This window comes from Ambystoma mexicanum, chromosome 2q, assembly GCF_040938575.1.
Source record: "Ambystoma mexicanum isolate Mex_15411 chromosome 2q, UKY_AmexF1_1, whole genome shotgun sequence".
NCBI classification, from domain to species: Eukaryota; Metazoa; Chordata; class Amphibia; order Caudata; family Ambystomatidae; genus Ambystoma; species Ambystoma mexicanum.
Window position 1 is genome coordinate 487636625 of NC_090924.1, and position 25149 is coordinate 487661773.

Below are 25149 nucleotides of genomic sequence, written 5' to 3' on the forward strand. Positions count from 1 at the left end.
ATCGTTTCTTCTTGTAGTCACTCTGCCTTCATGAAGAAATTATTTCTGTTACACTGTAACAGAAATATTTCTTCATGAAGGCAGTGACTGAAAAAAATATATATATATATTTTTTTATTTTTTTTTTTATTTTTTATTGGTCCAAGGGGGCCCCCCCTCCCAGGACATGGGGTGATGGGGCCCCCCATGCAGCGTGGGAGTGCGGGGGCCCCGTTACGCCAGCGAGTACTGGCCATGGTGCTGCAGATGGTGCTGTAGGCACTGTGGCCAACTGATGGCGGGGACGAGGTCGTACGCATGGCTGGGGATTATAAGAGCTAGAACACCTTTCTCATACCCCATTTTGCCACTCTTAATTGACCCCTGTTGTGTTGCCTGCTAGGTGCCCTGTGCTGGGTCCACTGCCTGCCACTAACAGGAGGTAGTATGATGTCAGTATGTGTGCGATCATAAATATGTGTGCTCATCGCAGTTCAGTACATTTTCAGTTTTAGGTGTGTTATATAACCTCGTGTCTCCAGGCCTTCAACTCCCTGCAGGCCGGCTAAGTCAATAATGGCCATGGCCTTTTGCTTTCTCCCACACCGTCATTCTATAGGTGGTGAGGAGCCGCCTCCAATGGCAATGGCCTACTGGCGATGCTCAGTTACCTTTCGGTTCATTCACTGTTTCCTACAATACTGCCCCTTCTTTCACTGGACCAGGGTGTGGAGGCTAATGGCCAAAGCTTTGACGCTGCATATCGCCTTGACACTCCGGATGTGCACTCATGCTGGGGTCCCTAACCCAGGGTCTTGCTCTGCCAGCATGACCCAGCTGTGTCCTGCTGGCTTCTGGAAGGAGTGGGATGGCGAAGGGGTGCATCAAGGCAGGGCAGCAGTCCGTCACAGGTATCTGCTGCAGGAACAGGGAGGTGTATTTCAAGGTGGATGCAAGCAGGTACAGCAACAGGAAGGTGCAATCAGGGCAGGGACCCTTCAGCAAGCAGCAGATGGTTTCAGGGTCAGGTGCAGGGGACATGGGCGGAAGGAGTAGTAGAGTCGTCTGCAGTCATTTGTAAAGTTTCTGGTCCCAGGTAGTTCCACAGTGCCCATTGTGACTGGAAGTGTGGCAGCAATCTTTTACTGTATCTGTGCACACAAGGAGACATGCACACTCACTGCACGTGACTCCTCGTATAATTACCAAAGTGAAGTAGAACTTACCGAGGGTAGCTCCACATCTGCATTGCACTCCCACTCGGGGGGTATATGCGGCAGGATCATCTCGTATAGCACAAAGTGCCCAATGCAGTAGTGGCTGGCTGCGTTCATCAGAAGGAGGCTGTTAGTGCTGGGCACAGGCAGGGCAGGTGGAGAGGCACAGGGATGGCTCATTCCCTAAGCATGCTTGGGTGAGATGGAGAGCGACCCCTGCTGCCCAGCCTCCACAGTGACATCTGCAAAACCTTGCAGAGTGGGCGATACATAGTGGGCTTGTACAGAGGTGTCTCTGCCTCTGCACAGTTGCATAATGGCGCTATTGCAATGAGGCAGTGAACAATGCAAGATGGAAGTACGCCAACAGGTTAAGTCATGTCAGTGGCAAGTGAATGCGGCAGCAAACTATGGAGGGACATTGTGGACATGTATAAATAGTTTGGGCCTGAATCACATTGCTGTGCCAAAATGGGCACAGTGTCGAAAGGTGCACACCGAAAGAGGACATACCACCCTCCTGGCCAGCAGGAAGGAGCAGGAGCCAAGTGGTACAACTGCCCTTACTCCTGCCCAGCTCCCACTGCTGGCACTTAGTCAGATATATGCTGCCAATACAAATGGTGTTAGCAGTGGCTGCAATATGGTGACACTATCTGACAACATGTCTGAATACCTGGTAAGGAGAGGGCAATAGTTTGCAAATAGTTTAAGTACCTCAGATAATAATGGCATTTCCTGGCCAATAGTGTGAGTAGCTTCGCGTATGACGTCAATGTTCTATGTGATTTGCACTAAAACAATTCGACCAGGGAGATTTCGCCAAGGTATTTTTTGTTTTTGATTGGGGGGACATTTCGACGCAAACGTAACCACGGGGGAGGGGAGACCCCCACTCTGTCTAGGTGCAATGGTGTTTTAATGTGTCCCAGTGTTTTTAAAAATAGGGAACACTTTGCACTAGTGCTAATACCGTGCAAACTTTGCACTTGCACGTGTGCAAAGTTTCCGTAATCTGGCCCCTGCAATGCATTTTTGCTCCAGGGCAAACTTTGCCATAGTGCTAATACCAATCCGTATTAGGACCAGCGCAACGTTTGCCCTGGTGCAAAAATGTGTTCAAAATGTATCTTTTTTGCACAAGGGCAATTTTTGTGCTGGCACTTATACCATGTCAAACTGCACTTTTCACTGTGAAAAGGTTTTCTAATTTGTCGCATTGCTTTCACAAATAGGGCAAACCTTGCTCTAGTGCTAATACCACGCAAACTTGCACTTTCACAGATGCAAAGATTCTGTAATCTGAACCCATATGTCCAGGGGCCAGATTACAGAAACTTTGCATCTGTGAAAGTGCAAAGGTTGCACGGTATTAGAACTAGGGCAAAGTTTACCCTATTTTTAAAAACACTGGGAAACATTAAAAAAAACATTGCACGTCGACAAGTGCAGTTTGGCATATTAAAAGCACCAGGGCTAAAATTGCCCTGGTGCTAAAAAGATACATTTTTGCATTAGTGCAAAGATTGCCCTAGTGCTAATAGCATTCCGTATTAGCACTAGGGTAAACTTTGCCCATGTGCAAGAAATGTAGCGAAAATGCATCTTTTCTGTACTATCGCAATTTCTGCCCTGGTGCTTTTAATATGCCAAACTCCACTTGTCGACGTGCAATGGTTTTTTAATGTTTCCCAGTGTTTTTAAAAATAGGGCAAACTTTGCCCTAGTGGTAACAGCGTGCAAACGTTGCTCTTGCACAAGTGCAACATTTCTGTAATCTGGCCCCAGATTCTCACACTATTCACTAGCTATAATCATCACTACCTGTAGGGACTCTCCTCTCTTGTTGGCTGTTCTCATTACATGATCGGGTTCTACTGAGTATCACAGTTTACAGAGGACAGCACCCTCTTTCCTACCTCAACTCTCTCCCTCTGTTCAGCACTTTTACTTATACAGTGCTCTGCTACTTTCTGGATAAGATTGCGCTGTGTAGATGGCATACAGACACACAGAAGTTACAGCACGCTAACCGCCAAAGACAGTGACTTCCTGCCTCTGCACTGGATGTACCTGGATGCTTGGACCTTCTGCGGTACACTGCCTCTACTTGCGGAGGGGGGTATGGAACTGCACCCCCGATGAGGTCTGCTTGTACTTTGTGCCGTCACTGTCTGGTCCTCCACACGAGTGTTTAGAGAACAACTGCTACACTTATGCCAGCCAAACGATTTCACAACACATGTTGTGTTGAATTCTCTTCCCCGTCCTCTGCAACTCAGCCAATCCTGTCCCTCGAGCGCTGCTTTTTCAGACTGCGAGTTTGTACAGTTAGTATTACACAAGAACACAAACAGCAGCTCTTCATGTTTGGAGAGCTCTGAGGGGAATGCACAAAGGTATTCAGGGAAAGCTGAAAAAAGGCTGTTCATTAAATCGAGTTTCCCATGTATGGTCTATGGCAAAGACCCCTGACAGGATTTCACCATGAAGATTAATGACAGTGCTAGCAAGCCAAGAAAAAAACAAGCAACATACTGGATACTGCAACTCCCAAACTACCTTTCCTTGCAAGAGTTGCTGCTAAATAATTGAATTGCTAGTCTGGCTGAACGAAACCACCTGACGCAGGGGACGCAGTGAGAATGTGAGAACATGGACGCGCGCCAATGGCCGCCGGGTCTGGAGAAAGCCCTTCCACCACTGGCCACTAAAGGGGGCACTTTTAAACACGCTTTCTGGTCATGTCCCTGCGCTGAACAGAGTTAGGAAAGCCTTAGATAAATTAAGATGCAAAGAGTAAGCACTTTCCTAACATTGCGACAACGAAATTCAACACTGATGTCACAAAATGTATGACAAGTGTCACGTTGCTCCTAAAAAAACAAATATAGACGGTAACTTCCTGAGAAACTATTGATCTGTCTCTGTAACTGTAAAGAAACTGGAAGCAGTTGTCACCACACATCTCTGCACTCACGTGGAATGGAGTGGACTACTCAGCGATTTCCACACTGGGCATGGGGGGGGGAGGTGGCACAACAGCTCTTGGCATTACCTCCTTACAGTAAGAGACAGGGGGCTGAGTTCTTGGGGAGTTGCTAATTACTAAACATGGTGGATAATGAAATATTACAGAAAATGTGTTTAATGATTAAATGAAAAAAAAAATATTGGTCAGAAAAAAGTACAGTTCAATTTAAAAAATGGCGTTTTGAGATAAACATTCTCTTCTTCCAGAGCCAGATGAGGTTTCTGAACTGTAAATTAGAAAGGGGAGAGGAAAAACAGGCTAAATTCAATCGATGTGTCAACAGCTGGCACTTGTCACATAATTGCACAACACAACATTATTCAGAAGTTCATATATCACTGATTGTAATGTTCGACAGTCTTAGTCTATATCCGAAGTCAACAACCACCACGTGTTAGGGTGATCCGGTAAACAGAAAAAGGGTTAATTCTCGAACCGAGCACTCACCGGAGTTCTCGGGGAGAGATATAACCCTTTTTCTGTTTATACAATTGTGGGTATTTAAATTTGACAATGCCAAAATGTTTAATTGGGATATCTTCAATTCCCTCAAATCATTTACATGTCAAACAGTGATTTAGGCATCCCTTTCTCGATTCATCCTGAGAGTACCGGATCACCCTAACATGTGGTGGTTGTTGGCTTCAGATATAGACTAAGACTGTCGAACATTATAATCAGTGATATATGAACTTGTGAATAAGGTGTGTTGTGCAATTATGTGATAAGTGCCAGCTGTTGACACATCGATTGGATTTAGCCTTATTACCTCGCCCCTTTCTAATTTACAGTTCAGAAACCTCATCTGGCACTGGAAGAAGAGAATGTTTTTCTCGAAACGCATCAGCCATATTTTAAATTGAACTGTACTCTTTTTTCAGACCAATATGTTTTTTTTTCATTTAATCATTAAACACTTTTTCTGTAATACAGTTATGTTTATCGCTGTTTTCTTTTGAACCTATAGTCTAAATAAGAATTGTCTAACCAATTGTCATTGATTAATGATTTAACCGTCAAGTGACGGGATTGTAAGGTGTGCAGGGGAAGGGAGGGTTCCATCTACGAATCCTTTTCTTTGTGCAATTTTAGTGTGGTGGCTCTGTGCCATGGCCACTTTTCCTCCCCCGCACCTAAAATTATTGAATACTTGATCCCTTTATTGAAAAATATTAACTCATTCAATCCAGGTGTGCTCCACCTAATCCTTCGCTTTAGATAATGAAATATTATTATTTATTTTATTTTGGGTGTTTGTTCAGCACAGATTTAGCTTCGAGAAGCAGGGGAGCGCTTTACAGCAATGCCTTACTGGGAATACAGGCAGGAGAGGCACACGTTATAGCCGAGCAGTGCCATTCAAATTAAGCAACAGGAGCAGTAATTAGGGGTGAGTTGTAGTACCTGCAGTTTCAATAATGAACACGTATGTTGATGGATTTGGAGGCAGGTGCTAGAGAGGCACCAGAATTGCCAGCAATCAAAGCTGTATGGAACATTCATTAACACACATGAACCAGGAGAATCGTGAGAGTAGGCCTCCACATTTGTGAATATTCAAAACTGACGGAATAAGTGCAGATCATCTGGCAGTGATGCACGGCGCATGAGAGTTCTTCCCCAACTCTCACGCATTGCAATGTGGAAGCACGCGTGTCTACATGTCGTTACACCCTCTGTCCCCACAGGCCATCCCCACCCCCTCCGCCCCCTCCCGTGATGTTCCCTTGTGCCCCCCCTTCTCACACACAGGTTTTGCCTGTTTTGCTTGATTATTCTACCCGGCTTCCCCCCCGATCCCCCTCCAGCCTACTTCTGCCAGAGTCTGTCCTGATACATTCTGGTTTCACCATCACCGTCTTGTGGCCGATGCTGGATTTGACTTTTATGGACTTCATTGATTCACAGTGCGTCACCCTTTCTCAACTCTCATGCTGGACTTTCTTTGCATCTTGTACTCATGGTGGCCCTGAATCATGCTGTTCCCATCTTCATCTTGTATCCTGGCTTGCAACATTATGTGTTACTACTGACTTCTGCAATTGTATTCGTTCTCCCCTCTTGCTTCTCCACTCTTTTTGACTACTTACTGTCTGTTCACCCCTCCTCTCCCTTCTCCTATCTCCTCCCCTTTTCCCCTTACTTTCTTCTATGCACTTACTCTATCAGAATTGTCCCTGGACCTAGTATGATAGCAACCTCGTCTGTCTCCTCCCACCTCCCCTTACTGTACCCGCACCCCCCATCCACCACTATCTGAAATGTTGTCATGCCTAGTACGATAGTCGTTTGTTTTGTTCATCCCCTCCCTTTCTGCACCCCTCTCCCTCACCTTTTGTTTTTCTCTGGCTCTACCAGAAATGTCGTCAGGCCTAGTACGGTAGTCGCCTGTCTGTTTCCATTTCCTTCCCACTCTCCCCCTCCCTTCCTTATCTATGTCTTAGCTCTTGCACTATCTGAAATGTCATCAGGACGAGTACGATAGTTAATTTCACATCCTTACTGTTCATGGCCTGTAAGAATGTCATTGTATTTTCCCATGTTCCCTTCCCTTGCCTTGAAGCGCTTTGAAACACGTTGTATATAGGCGCTATATAAATCAACTATCATATCATATCATATCACTTCTCGTCTGGCACTCCCAGTGCTTTCAGTGCGATTGGAAATCGAGGTGGGCCCTAGTTAGGGTGTGTGGCCTAAGGACACGCCCCGTAACGAGAGCCCCCCTTGATTAAGGTGGGCCTGGTAAAAGTTGGAGCTGGGGCACACTGGCATTATTACTTTTGATGCGCCCAGCCCTTCCTTTTAAACAAAAGAAAGGGGCTGGGTGTACCAAAAGGTGTGACACCAGTGTGCCCCAGCTCGCACACAGCAGGCAGCCCTTTCATTCAAGGAGTCTGCTTTAACCACAGGCTCCTTGATTGAAAGGTGTGTACTTGAAACCGGAGGAGGGCTGGAGGGCCCAGTCTCCCCTTTTGTTTTCGAGTAACTAGTCATCACCCAGCACCATGCTGGGTGATGACTAGTTAGTTACTCGAAACAAAAGGAGAGCCTGCTCCTCTTTTGAGTACATAGATATCAGGCAGACCGCACTGCACGGTTACGCCTGCTGTTTGCAGGTGTCAGCACTTAGGTTTAGAAAAAAGAAAAGGCGATGCTTTTTCTTTTTTCTAAACCTAAGTGCTGACACCTTCAGGCAGCTCGTATAACCGTGCAGCCTCTACATGGGCTGCCTGAGGTTTCAGGTGGCTGGAGCTAGTCGGGGGTGGACCCCGGCAGGCCCCGGCCCACATAAAGTCCTGGGCACTCCTTTTCTCCACCTAGCCCCACAAAATCACAGCGGGAGCTTTTAAAATTGTGTCAGAGGTGTTAGTGAAATTTCCACTATTTGGCAAGTTTGTCAGCAAATACCGACATTGTCATTGTTGCTGAGACCCTCGGATTTGAGCGAAGCACGAAGAATTGCTCAGTTTTTGGCACTTTGATGAATATAACGAGGGCATCCTGGACCACCTCAGAATGGGCGTGGTACCTGGAGGGCATGAAATGGCGCAGTGCACCATGGTCATTACCACATTCACTGTGCCATCACTTAGCCCGTAAGATAGTTCAGCCGGTTGAGGTCTCGCTGCTTTGATCTGTGTGATCTGCAGGTCGCAGATTCGAATCCTGGCAAGACGAACTCAGCCTTTCATCTTTCCATGGTTGATAAATGAGTACCAACCTCCTTTGGGATAATGTATGTAAATATGTTCTATGCACAGCGCGTAGGTGTAAGTGCTACATAAATAAACAAATAAGTTATCATCATAACAGATATGGACACTGCAAATATTGCACCAATCTGTCATTAACCACAATGACCTACTGATTTTCAGCACGACCTAGGTTGCCCTAACATGGTTCTCATCATTACTGCACAACCTTATGCACCAAGTAAGAAAAGGATCGTGCGTGTCCATGCCCTCGCGTGTTGTTTCGCGAGGATTAGACCGACTGTTGATTCTGATCGACAGCTGCGTGGCCCTCATCCTGGATGCTCAAAACAGGGTTGCCCACATGCACTTGGGGTGCAGCACCAACTTTGCCACTGATTATTCAAGTCCAAGAGTGAATGCGCCCTAAATCATAAGGCCTCTGAAATTCTCACCTTACACCTGGCTGACTCAAAAGACCCCACCTCTGTAGTCAATGCACCCGCATTGATAATCAGCTCACGTTTGCCACAGTTGCCAAGAACCCCTTCTAAGTCTGCGAAGATTTATCAACATATACCCAGTGCTGGTCATTCTGCCCGATTCTCTTGGATCTGATGATCCGACAATACATGTCTCCCTGGATCACGACCCCAAGTCCGTCAGTGCTTTTGATATGTTTAAACGTTGCCGATACGGGATTGGCAAGACTAGGGCTAGGGTTGAGACACTTAAGCACAAGTCCACTTGAACATCTGCTCAGGATTCCTGTGACATGGCTTGTTGAGCTACCACTCTGCAGAACATAGTTAACTTATCTTTTCCGGTGCAAACGTTGCTTGCAACATTATAGGAAATGAAACACGCTTCTCATGGGTTATTTTCTAGGGTTCAGGATTAATCTTTCCTGATAAACCCACCCCTTCCTCCCGCCCACTTCCCCACGCACCCCACCTCCCTGCCCTGTCACTGCTGGGATCCCCAGTAAGTAATGTCCATTTCCAGCACTGCTACACCATACTAACTTGTTTGGGAAGCAGTCTCCTATTGACAATGGCATCTACACTGGACTCTCAATAGAGAGTGTCTGAGAACAACGAATAAGCCACAACAATGCTTATAATATAATGTTTGGCTGCCAATGAAAATATCACAGTTCACAATCCTTGGTGTCCCTACAACGGCTCCTAATAAAGGACAACTCCTGCTTAGTTCACGAGGCCATCTCTGGCAGAAGGCCAGATTATCTCTCTAAAGGCTTCAAGCCTGTCACTTCTTTCTTCCATGTGATTAAACCCACACGTTATGCTATTGATACTCTATTATCTTGCCTTGCTTTGCTGCTCCCTTTGTCGAAAACAAATACTACCTCCATAAATCTTAATTTGCTGCAAGGTTGTGTTGCCCCTTCTTTGAAGGTCTCTTTTGTTTCCCCTCACCCGAAGAAACCTTCCCTTGATCCTGGTGTACTCAGTAACTGTCGCCCTATTGCAAAAAGCAACAGGAGTGTGTACGTACATGGTAATTCTTGCCTACATTGGTGCAGCCAGGGAGGACATATGTGGACACAGCCAGCGTGACAATGTTTTTAATACCGGCTCATATTATTTATTTATTTTTTATTTATTAAGATTTGTAGAGCGCACGTCAGCCCGGGGGCATCGTGGCACTTGTTACAGACAATATCTCAGTTACATAGGATACAATATTTACATACAAGATACAATATTTACAGTAGACATGTACACATTGTCTTTGCCCACATATTGTGGGCAAAGGCATCATGAAACTGACCCTCTTTATTGTTGGTGACTTGCATCCAGTGGAATTTTCCATGTGGTATCCTACAAAACAGGTTGCAAACTGTATGGGTTTTTACCCAATTTTTAACACAAAGTGTGCTGCAAAATTCAACATGTTAGGCCACTATTTTCAAATTTTTCTAAGGGCACAAACTCCAATCCACTGTGGTTAGTTCGGGCTCTCTCGCTATGCTCGCCGCTCCAACATATTTGTGGGAAACATTTAACCTACTTACTGAAAAGATTCAAAAGCTGCCACTGACAGAGCTAACCCTCACAAGCACGCATACATACATACGTACAGTATTTTCCCTCACATGCACCAGACTCCACTTGAGTTCAGGCTCACACAACAGCCCGTGTAACCTGACAGAGGAACCTGGGAGCAGAGAAACCTCCCTAGTTCCTGCACAACCTCGTGCTCAATGCCCCCAGGGAATCTGAATGTGAGGAGAGATGCAGGAGTGCCCAATTCACACATTCATCACTGCAGTATCCCAGACTGCATCCTCAATGGGCTATGCAAGGCTCGGGAAGCGAAACACCCCCATCCTTGTATTGGCCCACCATGATGCTGAAAACTGTCAAAGAGAAACAACCAACATGGATGAGCTGCTCCTGCTCGGGTGATCAAGTCTTCAGTGCTACACATACATGACCATAGCATTATGTACAAGTCTCAACTATCTCCCCGGCTCTAAAAAGACTGCAAGATGGCAAGCTTTACAACACCCTTCCCTAACTGAGAGTAAAATCTGTAGTGTCAAATGTGCAGTCTGCGCCAGACTGTGCAGCTAAGGCCTGTTAGCAATGCATACCCTGCAGCAAGAAGAGGCGACTTCCTGCACTAGTGCATGAAAAATGAGCTGCTGCAGTTCCAGACGGGACACGTTCAGAGCTGGCCACTAAAACTCACCACACAAAGCCACATATAGACAACCACCACCAAGCAAGCATTTTAGAGCAACACTGTGGTTCTATGCACTGGCCCCGACATAACCGATTGGGTCTCACGGACACCCATTAGCGAGGGGTCAGAGGCAGTCAACATCTCCCTTAACTGGCGATAGCGTGTAGGTTACCAATCAGTTGCTGTTTCAATGAATTGTCATGCCATCCCACCGTCATGCGCTGGCTGAGAAGGCCATACTCCCTTGTCAGCTGGCACAGTAACCATGGTGACGAGCATAATGCATAGCTATGAATTACAACCAATTACAATTGAAGATTTGTATATATTGGTTTATTTCTACTCACATCTAATGTCTGCTGTTGATATTGTATTATTTGATCAAATACCTTCATAAAGAACTATGAGCAAAATAAAGTGCCCTGCCTACCAGCCTGGCTGCAACCTTAAGTGCCTAACTTCAGTGACAACCCCAGGAGCATCACGAAAAGACAGTCAGAGCCACGTGGATAAGCAGATCAGCACCCTCAGCGGATATACTGATCCCAATTGAATTAGTGTCAGTGTCCACAGGTTGCAAGCACGCCCAGTTTATATTTTCACTTATTTATTATTTGTTCATCCTCATTTGAATCTTGAATGATATGGATCACAATCCTCTCTTTACGAGAGCAGAACCGCTCATTTTATTGCGTGTGCTCCACTTTTTGTACATAACATTCCTGCCTCTGATAATTGATTGTAGAACTTTTTACCATCATTTTCAAAATGCAATGACTAGTGAAATCAAACATAATCACAAGTGAAGTTGGCGTGTGTTTCAGGCACTACAGCCTACATGACCATCAGGACACACATCTAAGATTTCTCCATGAATAATACATTTCAATACGCATTAGTGATATACGTGACATATAGCAATGGAAATACAGAGTTGAAAAGCAAATATATGCCTAATTTAGTGTAAGAACGTATATCTTTCCCAACACTTGACTACATTCAAGAGAAGCATAAAAACTACTCTTTAATTCAGCCGACTAATGACCGCTCTCATCTGGTGTGACCTTGCCTTTGCCGTTTCACTCTTGCTCTTTCTTGCTGCGCTCTGAGGCCTTTGGGCATGTAGCGCCCTACCCCAAAATTAAAATAAATAAATAAATAAATAAACACATCAATATTTTCGATGTGTTTTAATTAACAGTATTTAAAAGTGCCAGCCCACAATGAAAGATAATGCTTTAGGTTCTACGTCGCAAAGAGCACACAAAGGATATATTCATAGCATACATCATCATTGATAATCCATTATTGATTGTTACTGCAACTGAACTGTGTCTTCAAAATGACTTGCTACCAAAACATCACTTAGTCATTCACTCATTACACCATTTTATATTTGTCTTGAATCAATCACAGTAACACACGTATAACATTCTTCAAGATGCATATCTTTGCTCAGCAATCCTTCTACGTAGCCTGGGTTTCCCTGGCAACCAGTTTAATCGACACCATAGCACTAATGGTTTCATAACTTCCACATCACAGGTTTAACTATGAAAATGGAGAAAATACTATAGCACACATGTCCCAATTCTGTGCCTGTCTTGTTAGAGAAAATCAAGAAGGTGCCAGGGAGTTGAAGAGTACCCAACAAATGCCCTTGCATGATAGATGCATAGCCAAAATTTGGGGACACCGAGGTGCAGAAGCGAAGGAGAGACTGCCAGACACCAAGAGCAGAAGCACAAGCCGAACGGGAGCAAACAGGGTCTCAGGCTCCTGGGAAGACACATCTGGGTAGAGGGCAGTGAAAACAGAGGTGAGGGGCAAAGAAAGTGCTGCCTGCTACTGGTAAAAACACACCATTGTGTTACATGTTAAGTGTGAATTAAGTGGCAGCAAGAAGTGGCAGCAGGTCCATAAGAGATAATGAGGCCCCTCCAACCCCTTTCCTCAGACAAGGCCACAGACACCCTGTAAAGGACTGGAGGGGGGTTATCTGTACTCCTGCCCTCTATATGGCAGAGTAGAAGCACAGAGCACCCCAGCCAAGATTCTCTAAGCGGTAGCAATGGACAAGCAATCAAGGCTTAGCTCTCAGGAGGTGATGCAGGCTGGTTCTTAAGTACAGTGTAGTCCCCACGCCCTCACAAAGGAATGTCCACACACTATGTTAGTGATAACACAGATCTTTATATAAATAAGGTTCAAGTTATATAAGCACAATAATATAGTTTGTGCTCAGGCCATACTATAATGATAAATATGTACATAATCTATGTGGTGCCACAGTTAACTCTTGACTCCATTAAAATGCATCAACTGCTGACAGTTGTAAATGACATACGAGTCCAATAGCAATGTGAACCAACACCAATTAAACAATTGACAGAATACTTGTCCCTACCAAAGACACAGTTCTGTGTAAGGATACCCCTACCTGGGAAACCTCTAAATAAAGTATATTAACAAGCCTAGTCCATATAGTGTTTAGTAGAGTCTTGTTCCCTTTTCAAAATGTTCTACTACCACAATGTGCCTGGTTTAGCAGAATTCTTTGATGGGTCATTGACAGATTTTTATTCTTTTATGGCAGGAGCCATGGATCATCGAGATTCCTCGAGAAAAAGGTGAACACTGTTGTTGAGGCAACAGCGTCGGTCCTTGCGGTGCTCTTCGACAATTGGTCGTGGATGTCCTGTGAAGATGGGGCGTTCGGTGCACTGCGACGACAATAGTTATTTGCCGCAAAGAATCAATGAAGAACGTAGGCTCAGCAAGGGCATCGGGTCATCAACATTTGGTGTCGGCGATCGGGACTTCACCACAGCTGGCTTTCAGATCTTCATCGGCATCTTTGTGGACTTTGGGTGGCGGGAAACCCACCGGCAGATTCTCCTCAGTTCGTCAGCGACCTTGACATTCTCTGGCGGGACAAAGCGGTCGACGGTGATGAGCAAGGGAGTCCTTGATTTCAAAGTGTCTTAGGCAATGGAGCGTTGCGGGTCCGGTTGGTGAGGTTACATCGGTCCTCCGAACCTCAGTTAACGGTGATGGTCATCAATGACCTCGACGCCCTGCCGCTTTACTTCAGATTCCTCAGTGGTCCCCATCTCCAGTCGGCAGCCTTTCCAGGACTGACTTCCAGGGAGTCTTGGAGAAGGTTAGCTGGTGCATGATGTTCCCTCATAGTTCGAGAAGAGGTCTCCTAGCCAGGTTCTCTCTTGGATCAGTTCTTGGAGACACAACAGCATTCAGATTGCATCGAAGGGAAAGCAGCAGCAGAGTCTTCTTCTTCCAGCTGGGCTTCAAGGTAAGCATCAATTTTCAACTTCAGCTTCTGAATGATTCAAGCATGTGAGAGGTCCCCAGACATACTTTTCTGTCTCTCATTCAGACTGCTGGGCCAAGCTGAGCAGCCAATCATTCAGAAGGGCATTCCCGCTGGCAGGCAGCCAATCAGGCTCACAGTGCATTCAGGCCATTCTTCTCCCTGCAGACACTCACAACAAGGAATATGGATTGGGACAAGCACCCAGCCATTCAGCACTCCACACTGCATTCATACCAGTTTCGGGCAGGGCTGTCCCATTCATTGTGTTACACACCAGAAACCACACACCCACAACATGAAATGTATATTGGTCACCAACTCCGTTCACCCAGGTCCCATCCCAAGGGTGTACACACAACATACAGTCACTGGGAAGGCTCCGGCCTGTCTGGCCTGGACTTCCCCACAATACCATGTATGGAACTTCCACCAACAGCCAGTCAGGGGAAGGTACAGAGTCAGGGCTTCCCTTGACTTTGGGAAAGCAAGGTAACAGGCAATAGACAGCAAGCGGCATAGACACCTGTGCAAAACAAAACACAGAACACACATCATCAAAAGGACTGCAGGACAGGGAGGCCCTGTCCCTCCAATGCAATTCCAGCATCACACATCCAAAGCAGGATGTAGGAGAGAATGTGGAAGACATTCACTGATCATGTGCTGCAGTGCCATTAAAGCTACCCACAACATGTCTTTAGTAGATATGTTGTTTATAGTGGTAAGGGCATCGCCCATTCTACAGGTGGAACCGTCTGCCAGTATTTGGGGTGCTGTGTTTTGTCTCCCAAGCCTTAGTACCTAATCAGGTGGGAAACGATGTTATTTGAGCACCCCTCCCTAGTGCGAACACCACAGACAAGAACCATAGCCATGAAGTTCTGCTAGCCATGTTATATAGCTGTACTGCTGAGGAAGGTCACTCATCTGTGACTTTAGCGCAGGTGAAAAGCATGATTGTGCCGCTTTTGGGTGATGTGCATTTTGATGTGGGCATGAGTGAACGTACAAAGCCAAGCAAGATTCCTTGGCATGGTGTTTCTGCTCAGAAATAACACATGCACTTTGTCCCAAAATCAGCCTTTAGTATATTTGAAAATGTAAGTCCATCACTGAACTGTGCACTTATATTTGAAAAGATGTGAGTGCATTTGTGCAAGCGTACCAGATGTGGTGCCTATAAAATAAATTGTGCCTGAATGTGCATTCATTTATTGTTTTTCTGAACTTCTAAAGGCTCATTTTGGAATTGTCACTTTGAGTGGGTTCTGAGACTGACAAACCATGAGAGGTTTTTTGAGAATACATGGGTGGACATACATCGATTAAGGACAACCAACATTAGACCGTTTTAAGGGCAGGTAAGCGGCACAGTCAGCTGTGTTAGGGATGTGACCATGATGGACGAAGTGCTAGAGTGGAGACAGAGAAAGTGAGGGACAAACGCCGCGTTTAGGTGAGGGAAAAAAACTTTGCTTGCAGGCAGATGAGAGGTAGTTTAAGAGAGTGACTTGGAGGCGATGAGGTGGGCATTTCGTTTGGATTTGAACAAATTAGTGTGGACTGCTTCTCCAATATCTTGGGCAAGAATATTCCATGCAAGTGGAGCAAGAAGAGAGAAAGAGCCTTAGCGAGAGGAAGCACAGGGAGGTTAAGGTGCCACGATTGTGATAGAGGAGAATAGATATGGTGCTACCTTTACCGTGAATACATTTGTGAACCAGGAGAAGAGATTTAAATCTGGCCCTGTTTTAGCATTGTCAGCCATCCAGCCTGGCGACAGTATGAGGAAGCAGGTGTGAAGTGAGGGATTTCAAAGAGAGTCCTCGTAAGTGAAGTTAATCTTGTCAATAAGAGAGAAAGCATAGTTGTGGAGACGAAAGAGGATGCTGGCACATTAGTCCAGTTTAGAGAAGACAAGACTGGTTAAGAGATACTTGGCAGTGTTGAAAGGAAGGAGGTGCCAGATTTTCCAAACATTTAGGCGGCTGAGGTTGAGGCGCTGTTGCAGTTTTGGAGATGAAAGTAGAGATGGTGTGAGAAGGGTCATACATGACGCTGAGATTTCTTGCTGAAGACGAGTAGGGGAGAGTGTCTGGTGGCAACTGGATAGGCAGAGGAAGAGATGAGAGAGAGCTTTTGGCATCGAAGAAGAGCCCCTGTTTTGGTAGACCTTAACATCAGAGAGTGTGAAGCCATCCAATATTTGATGGCAGAGAGAAAGTTTGACATTTTGAAAGAGATAGGTAGACGTTTATGGAGGCACATTTGTTTCTCCCTTCCCACTACATTCCCACTAAAGGGTTAGCTATCCCCTACTTTTGGAGCAGGGGCTGGCCAACCCCTGTTCTACTATCAGTGTTTTATATCTGTGCTGCTGAGGACGGGCACTCACCTTTGGCCTTGCTGGAGGTGAGGGGCCTGTTGTTCTGCTTTGGGTGATATGCATTTTGTTGTGTGCATGAGTGAATGTAGAGAGAAAAGCTGCCTTCCCTGGTGTGGTACCTCTGCTCAAGAGAATGCATGCACTTTGTGCAAATTGCAGACTTATTATGTTTCAATTTAACATATAAAAACAGTAATTTCATTTTGTGTACAGTGTCAGTAGACACAGATCAGATTGCTAGCTTCAGTAAAGAGGTAAGAATGACTGTTAGGAAATTATTCATATGGCCTTATAGAGCGGGAGAGTGTTCATTATCACAGTTTAATGACTCACCCCCAAGTTACAGCCTGCAGTGAAAAAAGGTGGGCTTCAAGTTGGGGAAGGGTCATTGTCCCAAATGATAATGACCACTGCCAAGGCTTATATAGCTGTCACCTCATATATTACACCTTTGTCTTCAATAAATACTTTGTGAAAGATCTCAAAAGTGGACTAGAGAATGGAACTGGGGGGCAGTGGCAGCAATGAGAGTTCACAATGAAGGGAGCCCAATACTGATTTTAGCTGCAGATCGGGGTGTTTCTATATAATTGACTGCAATGTACTGCCTCTCGTAATATACCCGTATACTCTTGAAATGGTGATAGAAAAATGGATATAATGCACTGGGAATGAATTGAACAGGAGCAATAAACAGTCTGTGAGATATAATTAGGGGCCTTCTAGAATTATGATCCACGCATATTCCCCCTCCTACCTCCCATTTCTTTCTCTACCCCTCATTCTTAAGTCCCCTTTCCTTTCTATCCCTGATGCAGTATTATGGCCCGTAGTTTAGTTACGTTTTGCTTTCACAACAAAGTGATGCGATGCTACGGCTTTAGACAGAAACAGCTAATGGATGTAGTCTCCACATTTGTGTATGAGTTAATGAACAATCTTGCATTTTACGTGAATCTTAATGCCGTTTGTCAAGATGATTGTTGTGCTTGCGTGCCCACCCACAAGCTCATACATTCGCAATAAAAATGTTGTCAACATGAAAGAATGGACTGTCAGAAAATCATTCATATAGCTTTATGGACCAAGGAAGGTCTTTATCCTGGGATAATGTGTCGGATAAATAGTCTCCCCCAAGCTCTGTCATAAGATGAAGCCATGGACCACACGTTGGGGGAAAGCTATTATTCGAAGTGATAATGGCCCTCCCCACACTGATAAACCTATAAGCACATACTGGTAACAGCAGTATTGGTTTTGGAGTCATGGCCACGAAGTAAAAACAGTCATTTAAAAGTGAGTAAAGTAAATTGAGGAAACATTAGTGAATTTACGTGCGGTATTATTTTGTACTACTGTATTTTAATGGCAAGTGTGATTGAACTGGAATGGTTTTACATGAGCATCCATGTGTGGGTAAAATACAAGAAAACAGTTTATCTACATTTAATTGGGTTTTGCCTGCCATGTTAAAGTACAATGAAACAAGAGGACAAAAGAAATCCATGGGATGCATTGCCTTGTTGGAAGAAATCTTGATGGGACATGGCCTTGCTGTTTCTTAAATGCCGAGAAAGGCCTTATGCTGTTTCCCTGCCTGCTTCTGACATCGCTCCAGTCTGAGCATTCTGATTGGCTCAGAGGAGATCACTAATGGTTGGCCTGTGCTAATGCCTATTGATGAAAGGTGTCATGAATCTAAATCGTGATGCCTATATATGTCAACTTTGTGCAATGCACCCATGGGTTGTTAATCACACCTGTGTATATTTATTTAGGGGTGCTCTCAATTCATAAGGATCCCCTGACGACCCCCATTAGATCGCTTATCAGTCATAGAAATACTCGGGAATTTTGATTTCCCCTGTGCGAAACACAAAGTAGGCTGTACACTGTTGTTCTTCTTGTGTCAACACAGAAGCAAAGCAAAATTCCATCACACATAAGAATGGGAACAAGTTCATTGAAAGACACCACAGGGGCCAGATTTTAGAAACGTTGCGCTGGTGCGCTTGCAATTCCCCTCTTTCCCCCCCACCGGAAAGGTTTGTCCTAGTGCAAATGTGAAATGGTATTAGCACTAGGGCAAAGTTGTTCTGGGTGCAAAAATTCATTCAAAATATATGTTTTTTTGCACTAGGACAGTTTTTGCCATAGTGCAAATACCATGCATAATTGCACTTGCTGTGGTGCAAAGGTATTCTAAAGTGGTCCCATATTTTTCATTTCAGCATACTTTGCCCTAGTGCTAATACCATGCAAAATTGCACTTGCACTGGTGCAAAGTTTCTGCAATCTGGTCCCAGGTGTAGCCTCCAGTGTCCGACATCCTTCAAGAGGGGGCTACAAGTCTAGAACCCTGGCAAACCTTGGATGCTACTTTGCTTCACTAGGAGTGGATGGTGTACATGAGAGATACGTTACCATTGGTTGCGTGTCGGCGATACCTAAGTAACTGAAAAGGATAAACACGGTAAGCAGGAAGCCTTTGGTTATCTGCAATGGTTCAGTGATAATGTGAGAGAGAGAAAACGATTAGTAGGCCTGAGACGATATTGACTGACTGCCTCCCTGTCGTTATCAGGCAAATTTGCTCTTTGAACACATTTGCTAAACACACGGATCAATATAGATTGTGTACGAAGACCTTTTCAGTCCCTTTTACTGCGCATGTAGTTCAGCGCGCATGGTGATGACATCTGTTTGCTTGTACACGATTATCGGAACATTATACAGCTGTTTCATTGCTATCGGTGTTTGCAAGCTCATGGATCTGTAGCCAACGGGGCATTTGTACAAGAATATCTAGCCTCATAGATAAGAATCCACGCCCCCCAGGTTTATTTATTAAGTCTGCCAGCCGCCATTAAATTGTGCATGATACTTACTGAGAACAAAATTCAAGTATCCTATAGGTAAGGCTACTCCTGTCCCCTGCATGATATCAAAGAGAGAACAGTCAAACATTAAGATATTCAATGAATGTACAGTACATTCTGAATAACCTAGTTAATTTAGTTGGATTTTAATGTATCCGAGAGAATTTATTTTAGAAAAAGCAAATAAACAAGTCATCCGTTATCCAATTCGGTATTATCTTGCGGTCCATGGGTTTTCGGGACTTAATCCCTTCATCCTTTGGCGCCTAGAAACACTTGTGTACAGTCGCGTTATAAATGCCATATCATATCAGGATAAAAAAGTCACAAAATTTATTTATTCATGAATTAAAGAAAAAATAATCTTTTTTTTTAAATATTAGTATGGGATTGCTAAGAATCTGTGTGTAATATTACATGAATGTTCTTTGGGGTAAGTAAAAACGTTAAAAATCCAAACAAAGTTGAAAAACATGGAGAATATCTGAATGGGTAAAAAATGAGTACACAAAAGGTGCTTGGAAAAATCTCAAAGTATTAGCTGGGTATCAGAGTGGCTTGAGAATAGGTAAAGAAAAGTACCTTCTACGAATATAGGCAGTCCAAACGGAGGCATTGAAGATGTGCTAGATAGAACTATTTAGACCTGTGGGTGCAAGGCTATAAAATAGTCTCCTCAGATATTATACCAGATCAAGTAGTCGATAGAATGGCAAAAGTTACTAAGTGAGGCTTACCTCCTGTATAGCACGGGAAGTTATGACGGGAAGAGAGTAGTATATATCAGAGAGTCTGTCAAGAAAAGGAAAATAGACAGCCATGGAAGTGTACATAACAGTCTTGACTATTTTCTATCTGGTATACACACCCACTAAATTGTTCTTGCCTCTACTTTTGAGAGAAGGTTAATCTATCAGTGTCAGTCTTTGGAGATGCAGGGAAAAAACGCAAAATGGCTGAAGAAAAACGGCCACTTTATAAAGCCCATCTGTGCATGCGGAGCCTCAATGCATTCAGTGAAATAAAGCAACTTTACAACCTGCACCTGGAAGTCGTCCTAGGGTACCAAGATAGCTAAGCACCAAAAAGAAGATTGTCAAGCTGTATATATGTCTCATGCTTTGCACACATGTTACTGTCAGGGTGACTATTCTGACAGATGAAATGAGCCCCATCCCCAGTGTGCATTCCATGCTCAGTAGGAATGCTCAATTGAATTACTATCACAGATAAGTTTGATAAATTGGTGGTCATTCTTATATTCCCAAACTGCGCTTTGTTTTTATGCAAAGCAGCCAGCAGCCTATATTGAGGGCACCCACATTATTCGACACCTAGCTCTTTCCCTGAGTCCTGCCCACACCACTGACAATCTACCACCCCAGTCCGCACATGCCTGCTAATCCCTCCCACCCAAGGAGGGGGAGGACATTCCCCAGTAAATGAGGTCCATTTGCAGCACTGGGTAGACCATTCTTTGTTTATTTTGTGGCAAATGCAGGCTACCAAGAGTTTCTTGATAACCAACACCTGTGAGTCCGGTCATTTGTGTATTTTCATCTACAAAGAAACTAGATGTCATGTTTTCTAACACACAGTTAATATAATTAATCCACCGGGAACAACTCCCATAGTAAGAGCAAACAGTGAACGTCTCGAAGGTATAGTATAGAATCATGTTACCAGTCACGAAGACTCGCACCGATAATCGATGCGGTGCTCACCCCAGAATAGCCTCCTTCTGGCCACTCTGCCTGCCCGTCCCCTCAGACCCGCGCCACTTTAAATCTCCAGCTGATGTGTTTGAACAGGACCTCTTGGAATAGTGAATTCAATGTATATTGTCAGTGCTCTTGCTAGCAAAACAGAGATGCGAACCGAGGTATTCCCCTTACAGCCATCACATTAAGATCATTTTAGCCACGAGATGCTAAATATTTTGGACCCTGATGTTTATAGTTACAAGCAAAGTTAACAAACATGTTTTGCCCTTACCCATAAAATATGTACAAAATATATGTTATGTTATGTTGCTGAACATTCCTTTTTATTTTACTGTGGGGTCCCACTGTGGGTTTGGGGGGCAAAGGAGTTAGGGGACGTCAGATGATGGGGAATTATTCTCACCCTCCACTGCACATCAACATGTGCCTCCTGGAAGGCAAACACCTAGAAAATAACCCAAGGGAGCAGCCGTCTTATAATATTACAAGAGCTGCATGAAAGGAAACACTAAAAGCTTTGCTTGAATAGTCCTGATTTCCTGCAGAGTACAATCTTTACCAAGCGATTTCACAGAGATCCCCATCTGATACTGGCGTGGTCCTGTGCTCCAGTGCTTAGGCCACCATCCAAACATTCTCTTGTCGAATGCTTGCTTTGGCAACGCCACCGCGTCTAAAGCGTTCCAGTGGCACAAAGGTATTGAAGGGTAGGATCGGCTCTTCCTCCATCTGCGGAGCCATGTTTTGCTGGACCCCAGAACGTGCAAAATCCGGCCCAAATGCCACCACTGGTTACATGGCATTAGTAGAACATCTAATTGTCATTGGTATGGTTTCAAGGAAGTTTGCAAAATATTAATTAATCTTCTGTTGTTATTATTAATGAGATTAAAGCATAAAAAGTTGAATTTGTAAACTAAAAAATACTAATAAAAAAAAAAAAAAAAAAATGAAGCTGTAAAGACTGCATGGGATGGAGGTTTACCAGCATTTCCGCCACTTGGAATGTGCCTATAATTCTGGGAGACCATTTGGCGGAAACGCTGATAATGAGTGCCGAGGTGTCACAAAATACAGTGGGTTTCATGGGCGTGCAAAAGATCACCAATTGGTTGCTGTCAAATAAGCCGTGCAACGGATGACAGGAATTCTTGGTGATGGTTGATGAGGGAAGGGTCAGCACAGTGCTCTTAGATCAAGTGTCAAAAACTCAAGCTACAGTCCTCATGATAGAACAAAACGGTCCAGAAAGGCCACTATGACCCACAGCGCTAATGCCAGTTAATATGATTGTAAGTGCGGCAGCGTTCAACTTAAAGGTTGAGAGTGCCTAGACCAAGAACCCTCAGTAGAGAACAGAGTAAGTTAGATCAGTGAACTGCGCCAAGTTACAAGCAATACAACAAACAATTGAATTGTGTTTTTAATTCCATTCAACAGCCTGACACGTGTTTCGAGCAAAGCTCTTCTTCTGAGGCTGTACAGTAATTGACAAACGATTAAAAACAATTTGCATGTGCAGTAATCCATACATAACATGACAGTTGGACAAGACAAAGGGGGGGTAGGGGGATGATTGCCAAAATCAGAACATGTAATGCATGACACCATTGTAAGGATTAATTCCAATTGAACATAACAATATAGATGGGTAATCATGAAAAAAATAAAGATAAGATGAAATTTCATTAGGTCAGTTACCGTTTCAGAATGGCGTCAATTCGATTCCGAAATCAAAAGGAAAAATAACAAGAACAAAGAGAAATTCAGTATTGTACGGTGCCTAAACAACCATGGGTAGATTCAATGGCGAATTAGCCTCCATTAATGTTAGAAGTATCGAAAAAACTATATTTACCCATAAATCTCATCCAAAAGGGGGTAATCTGTGCAGCAAAAAATAATATCCATAATCACAATGTGTTGAAAGAGTCAGCAAGAATATCAGAAAGGCAGAGTACCAATGTACACCACTTACCAATAATATGAATAATTCTAAGGGACAATTCCAGAACGAAATCAGAGAGAAAGTAAAATGTAACTTAAGTATTAATGTACGTTGTCCGACCAAAATCAGTTATCAATAATAAAGAGACACAAATTATATATGAAATGAAAGAGATTACCTTAATAGTGGTTGCAATTGCAATTGAATAATTATAACAGACTGCATAGATCCAAAAGAGTGGGGGATGAATGTCGGTGAGGATGAAAGTCATATAAACACAGCAAGGTAAATCCATGAAGCATAGATGATCCCATTGACAAAAGTGGTCGACCAATTCATAAAAGGAAAAAAGAAGAAACGAAACCCAGAGTTAAACAAGTCTCAATTAAGAAATTTCATGCATAGTTAAGAGACAGGGACCGTGTCAAAGGTACACACGTCTCGCTTACCAGCCTTCCGGCAACAACTGTATCCAAGGGAGAACGCGCGCGAGCACAACTCGTGTTAATTAAAGGGAGCTAGGTCGCGGAAGCAACAACGTAACCGATCAGAAAACAGCGGCCATATTGGGTGAGTGAAAAGCCCTGGCTGCCGTCCAAGCCACAGTAACTACAGTCTAAGTAGCCTACAATAACATCAAGGTGTTGAAAATTTGTTGAGTTGGAGAATCATCTAGCGCAATTGTCAACAATATTTTTTTGTTACAAATTTGATTATATAAAAATTGCATTGGCGCAATTGCAATGTAGTACACCATGGTTGTGTAACACTCCGTACATACTTACTACAATAGTCTCAACACAAAAATCATGGGGAATATACCTCCCAATTGAAGCATAAGAATTATGTATAGCGATCCTCAGTGGCACCAACACTTACGACCAGAGCAATTAGTACCAATCAATATGATACATATATCCTACAACTAAAAGATATATGAGACGAATTGGATTCATACGGTTATAAAGAATTCCATGGGGCAAATATGTACTGGCATTAAAATGCATTAATGAACCTGCTGGTAAAACACATTTTAGACAAAATCAATATAATTGATGCACATTTTTAACCTATTCCCAATTACGACAATAATGTAATCTGAATTGCGAATTCGGTCAAAGGAATACATGAAATTCATGGTCAGAATTGAGTCCCCGAGTAACCAATCGATGTTTACAAATGAGTCTTGCTTCCAATTGCCTAAGCCTAAGTTCGATATTACCTCCTCTCTTAGCGGGACATATCTTAGCCAAACCAATAAATCGTAAGTCCTTAATATCATCCAATTGATGTAAGGTCTGCCAGTGCAGCGCTAATGGATATTTCGCATCCTGTTTGTTCAGAGAGGCCAAATGTTCCCGAATCTGGATTTTAAGAGGCCGAATGGTACTCCCTATATAGAATAAACCACAAACACATATAATACAATACACTACAAACTTGGTATTGCAATTGATAAATGAATTGATTACCTGTTTTTCCGTAGTGACAAAATCTAGCAATTCAGACTCAAATGTATATGGACACATATTACAACTCCCGCATTTGTGAAACCCATTTAACCACCCTTGATCTAACCATGTCTTGGCGGTAGGTGCTTGTGCCATAAATGACGGGCATAGAACATTTTTGAGAGTAGGAGCTCTGCTGAATGTTATTGATGGGTATGGTGCAAGTAGTTTAGTTAAATCATTGTCAAGATGTAGTAAGTGCCAATGACGTTTGAGGATAGCATACACACAATTACTGTGACTATTATACCGAGTGATCAGTCTAATTTTATTATGTGGCACACTAGAAGAATTTTGTCTAGTTTTGGGTTTAAGTAGATCTGCTCTCTTCATACTAGAAACTTCACGTTCAACTTTGGTCAGCATTATTGGTTGATAACCTTGTTGTACAAATTGATCATGTATGTACACTTTTTCAACATCAAAGTCAGCATCTAGTGAACAATTCCATTTCGCCCGAATGTATTTGCCTTTTGGAATATTGTTGATAACAGAGCGTTTATGAGAACTAGATGAATGTAAAACTGCATTTACCGAAGTAGGTTTACGGAAAGTTTTGGTGATAAAACCAGTAGGGGACACGGAAATGTTCAAATCAAGAAAGTCTACTACAGAGTCAGTAGAACAATGATGGATAAATTGTAAATCCCAATTATTTGCATTCAGAAAATTGACAAATTGACTTATCTCTGCTTCATTGCCAGTCCAGAGCATGATAACATCATCAATG